Source organism: Uloborus diversus, chromosome 5, assembly GCF_026930045.1.
Source record: "Uloborus diversus isolate 005 chromosome 5, Udiv.v.3.1, whole genome shotgun sequence".
NCBI lineage: Eukaryota > Metazoa > Arthropoda > Arachnida > Araneae > Uloboridae > Uloborus > Uloborus diversus.
This window is the reverse complement of record NC_072735.1, coordinates 185,282,283-185,288,282: the sequence shown is the minus strand read 5'-3', so window position 1 is coordinate 185,288,282 and position 6,000 is coordinate 185,282,283.

The following is a 6,000-nucleotide window of genomic DNA, read 5'->3' as shown; positions in this document are numbered from 1 at the left end:
GCTATCAAATAAAAATAATAATACAATAATAATAAATTAATAAATAATAAAATAAAATAATTTACTGAAGAAAGTTTTAAAAAATAAACCAAGTGGTAAACTTACAAAGGGTTTTTACAATACTCCAAACCAAATTTGGCATACATTAGTGGTTAAGATAGACAGGTGGTCAAGTTACAAAGGTTTTCCTTCATTATATAAGATAGGACTAATTCCGTTCCTGACAAAAGAGGTCAACATAGACAGGTGGTCAACTTACAAGGGTGGTCAACTTTACACAGATTTTAGTGCGCTTAATTTTAATTTAAAGCCTAAATACTGTACCAAATTTATCCACTTATTGTTACACACATTTTTTATGTTTTTTTTACAAGAGTAATTAATTTTTGAAGGGAGATAATAAGCTAAGAATTTTAATATACTTTTCAAAGACAGCAGAACATTTTTTTTTTCCTTTTTTTTTTTTTTGGTATAAAATTTAGGATTTGGAAGAATGAAAAACTTTGGCAGTTTAAACTTGAAGAAAAAAAAAAAAAGAAGAGAGAATGGTTTGTTCCGGTATCCAGAACCTGTCTTGAGTACAATTCGTATGCTTGTCCAAGATATGAGGATGTGCATGGCCAGTGGCGCACACAAGGGAGGGGTCCAGGGGGTCCGGACCCCTCCCATAGGTCTTGTTTTTCCCCCGATTGATTACGGTTCTATGTATTTTGTACGTAAAATATTTCCAAACAAAGATAACAATAATTTCAGTTCTAATAAATGAAAAAATAAAATCGTTATGCTAAAAGATTTTCAAAAATATTGTGCACTTTTCCTACAACAAATGACCTAAAAGAAGTAGAATGGTGATTATAAATGAATACACTATAATAACGATGTTTTTAGTTAAGTATTTATAGATTAAAATGATAATCTATGAACTTCTATAACCATATGCTGCTTCTACAACAATGAATTTGCTTTGCTGAATCCATTTCTTAACTATAAGAAAAGTAAAAGCGTAAAATTATTTTGCTTTCTGTTAATTTGTTTAAGTATGTTTCATTACAAAATGCTAATTATTTATTCAATAGTTTATTTTTTACTGTTTTCCGTTCTCGCGAATCGACAAAATCAAGTCAATATGTTTAACGACGTATTGGGTCATAATATGAAAATGAGGCTTTCGATCTTGGACCCTCCCTTTGCAAAATTCCTGTGTGCGCCACTGTGCATGGCTCTCCTGAACTTAATTCATTTTCTTTTGAACTCATCTAAATCTACGTTAAAACCAAGGGCCCGAGGAGGAGACTGCAATCCCCCCCTCCCAAGTGTATATCCCATGATTTTTACTTTAGTTCTCAGAACCTGACAAATAAATTTCATTCACTAGATAACATTTTGAGAGATACCTTTGAAAATCAGTTTTCTCACTGAGACAAATGGTGGCTTTTTTTTTTTTTGTAGAGTAATTCGGGCTTATCCGATATTTCCAATCAGTTTTCACTGTCTCATGATCTGTGATGTATTCATTCTGAATGGATATATTACGTTTGGTTTAGATGAAATTTTTCATTAGTTTGAATACGTACAATACAATTTTAAGAAAAGACCTTTTAAAAAAAGAGTTTTTTCTAAAGAGTAAATAGTACCGCTCATGGCCATATGAGGTAGTGAGAAGCAAAGGGATGCAAGAGGCAAAATTAAAAATTTGGAGATAACCAGTACAAATGGTAGGTGGACCCCTCCTCTGTCTTGGGGCAAGAGATAGTACTATAGCAGCCAGGCCCGTGTCCAGATTTTCATAAAAGGAGGGGTTTTAATCTTACCTGCGGGAGGGGGAATTGAACCCCCCGCAATCTTTAGTTTACGACAAACTGCCGATCCCAGTATGGCGTTTTTACACCTGGAAGGGCTGCTGAACCCCGCCCCCCCCTTTTTTTGAGGGATAGTTTTGGCTGCGCAGGTGACCAAAGTAATCCTTCATTTCACAGGTTCGCTTTAATCAAATCTTGTTTGTTACTTTTTAATTAAACCTGCTTACTACGCGGTACATTGCAATAAATATTAAAATGTCTCCACAAATTGTTTTATAATGTAGAATGTATACCAGGTTTCAGGGCCGTCGAGAAGGGGGGCAAGCCTATGCATTGCATAGGCTCGTGAGAGATTTGGGGAAAAAGAAAAAATCCCTCCCACCACTTTTTCCTTTCTTTAAAAAAGAAAAAAAAAGAAAAAGCTTTTTAGTTTGAAGAAACTCTTTCTCCTAGAGATTACAAGTTTTCAAGCTTGCAAGTTCGAAGTGAGATTTTTTTTTGTCCTTACCTTCAGAGCCCACTATCGACTCTATCAACCAAAAATAAATATGATTTTTTTTTCTTTTGTGTAAATTACAAGGCTAAAAAAAAAAAAAAAAACGCTTATTTCTGAAAGATTACCAGAATTGTAGTGAAATAGACAAGGGGTAAAAAATGAAAAAAAAAAAAAGCGCTTGCACCTAAAACATTGGCAAACAACTCAGTTTGATGAAATATTTTAAAATATGTATTGATTTGAGTTTTAAATTCAGTGATACAAAATGAAACTAATTCTAGCGTTGTTTCAAAAGTAAAAACGGTTGCCTAATTTGGGAAAACATTTTGGACGAAGCACTTCTCATCAAATGTCTAAAAAGGAAAGGGGCACTGTTATGTCACTCAAGGGTGCCCACCTAGGGGGGGGGGGAGCAGGGCCATTAAATTTCTTTTGGGGAGGGGGTGCCCTTTCTCTTGGGCTCCCCTGTGTCACTGTATTAATTAGAGTCAGTGTTGAATTTACCATTAAGCTAAACAAGCTATAGCTTTAGGTGAACTTCCCGAATGGTAAGAGGGTGTTACTTTCTCATTAGTATCTATTTTTTAAATATTTCCACCATTTCTTTTAAAGAATTTTATGCATTGTTTAATCTAGATAATTTTTCAATTGATTCAGCGTTGTGTTTGTCGGTGGGTAAAAGGGATAATCAAAACTAACGGGGTCGAAAAATAAAATATGTAACCGAAAGTCGATGTGAGCAAGTGATAGACTTTGTGTGATATCGTTTCTTCTCTCTCGCTTTTCCTCTCTGTCAATAAATATCAACGATTTGTTGAACCAAGGGCAATTTTTCTTTTGTATTGCCTTAATTTGCAAAAGAGTGCATAAGTTTAAAACATTTCTGTATTTTGTTCTCCTATTTTTGCTGATTTTTTGTAGTTTGAATTACCTCTTAAAAAAGCTCAAAATGCAGAATTTTTTAATGCATTTTTCAAATACATTTACGGGGGAGAAACGACCGGACCCCCTCAAATTTGAGGTATTCTACCTTCAACTCAAAGGAGGTCCCTGTATAACTGTCCTGAAAACCCTGCTCGTCCAAGGTAAAAAAATAATAATAAAAATACAGTATAACAAAACATTTTTTAAAAACACATTCACGGCTATATCGCTATATGTGCCAGAGGAAGACACATAGTTGGGAAAAAAACTTAAAAAATAGCCTGTTTTGCCACTAATATAATGTTGTCCGAGCTACGAAAAAGGTCCCCCATACTTAAACTAGCCTAGGGCCCACTAAGTCAAAATCCAGCCCTGTATACAAGAATCTCTTTTTAATAACATTACAAAGTTTGATTAAGAAGAAGCACAGCAAAGCAATTTCAATTGAGAAAAAAAAAACTTTCAGTTAAAAAAAAGAACAAAAAAAACCTTTTTATTAGACCTAGACCCATTGACAATATTTAGGATATTTATGTAAAAGCAGAGTGAAGAAAGAGGAGATTCAAGTAAAAAGTTAGGGGCCCTGAAGAAAGTTGCATAGGGGTGTCGACGGCCCTGCCAGGTTTTATGTTCTAAATAACTGAAATAATGCTTAATAAACTAAACAAAAAAGAGATTATTGCAAATGCAAATTATATTACCAAACACCATCACTAATGCATTTTCATTGCTAGCACACATGCTAAATTCATCATAACCTCCTTACAATAAGCAATACAATGCTTTGCATTGATAGATCATTCAGCAGTTTTTCCATCTCAGTTTTTCCTAAATATTATTTCAGTTGATCAAGCTTTAACAGTTGTAAATTGCAGAAAAACTTAAGAAAAGAGAGAAAGTTAAAAAAAAAAAAAACCCGCTGAACACAAACTTTACATTAAAATTAATTTAAGCCAAAAAAGAAAAAAATAAAAACATATATTTTCTTTATTTCCCTTATTATTTTTTGCCAATGTGAGTGGTTTAACCCCTAAAACCCTCCCCTTGGACACGGCTCTGCTAGCAGCCCTGGTAGGTGCCGCTGTACAGCATGATTTAGAAAAAAATTCAATGAAAGCATACCTAGAATGTAATCTTTATGCGAGTTTTACTCAAAACTTGAAAATGTCTAGTTACACCCCTTTGCTTCTCACTGCCTCAACTGTATTACGTTTTGTTTTAAATAAGATTTTTTTTCACTTTTACATAAACGAAATACTCTTAAATGCGGATTTTCAAAGAAGCCACACAGTTTTCACAGTGGTTTTTTTATTGCGTAGAGCAATTTAAGCTTGCAAATATTTTTGAGAAAGTTAGATCCTTGAAATATCATCTTATATTATGGGCGTTTGCTGTATGCTTGGTTTAAATCAATCTGTCCACTAGTTTGCTTGAAATGAAAAGTTAAATAAGGATTTCTGGAAAAAAAAATCTTGGTATTTCAGCAGAGGGAGAAAAGTGAGGAGGTGCTGGAGGAACCTTTTTTTTTTTTGAAAAAACACACTAGAAACTTTTTAGGTTTGGAAAACTACAGCCAAACCTTTTTAGATGGGGCCGGCATGAATTTTTTTTTCCACATTAAAAGTTTAGGGCCAGTCCGCCCCTGCCAATAAATGATGAAAAAAATTGTCAAAATAAGGTGCAGAGTTAAGGGGCTATTCTTTAATTACATAAGGATAATTTTGGCAATTTTCCACCCCCCTAGCACCATCTAAGTGTACATAATAGTTTTTAAACCCCTCCCCCCTTTTTTTACGTAAGATCCCATTTCGTTTTTCAAAGGATTAATGTTAGCGGAAATATAGGTCTTGCAGATTAAACAGGAACACGCTCTATATTTCATAAGACAGAAACAAAAAGGTGTAATGAACACTATATACACCATTTTTTTTATTAAACTAATACCAATAGGTCAAACGCATTCTTCTAGTCCTTAGAGGCAACTCAACATGATATAAAAAAAAACTATTTTGTGTGTTTTACGTGCAGAAAAATAAACCATAACATCTTTTACTTTTTAACCACGTTTGACATGACCAAAAAGTCATTCCAAGACAAATCAACTAGAAGAAAAAACATTCTCAACTTGGCCATCTCAAATTCGTATGACACTTTCAGAAATCTTACTCTTTGACATCTTAAATTTATATCTCTACTTTTTAGAAAAATATCTATCATTCTTGATTGATGAGCAACTATTTTTTTTTTTTTAATTTGTTAAAAAATAATTTCTTTCACTAGCTAGCAGTGCTTTAAAATGCTACAACTCAAGTTTCATAAGAGCTACAGAGACGTTTTACTGAACAACTCAGAGAGAATTGCATACACTTGAATTTGGTAAGTAATGACTTGTAGGGGAGAGCACTGACCTTGGGACACTTTTCATGTTTTAATTTTTAATGTCAGTTACTTAAATAAAATTAAAATTTAAAACTCACATTAAAATACCCCAACATATTTTTTCAAATTCAGACAGTTTGAAAATAAAATACAGTAGGCTCCCTATTTAACCACTTCTAAGGGAACACAAAAAATTGTCCTTAAGTAGAAAGTGTCCTTAAATAGAATGCTTTTAACATCATAGTGGACCCTCTGGGAGTGGGACTGTGAAAAGCCATCGTTAAATAGGGAAAGTCGTTAAACAGAGAGCCAACTGTATTGCCAGCCATTTAAAGTAAGAGTTCCAAACTATTCAAGGTACAACATCCTATTGTACTTTGGGACACATCCTGTTGTAACATA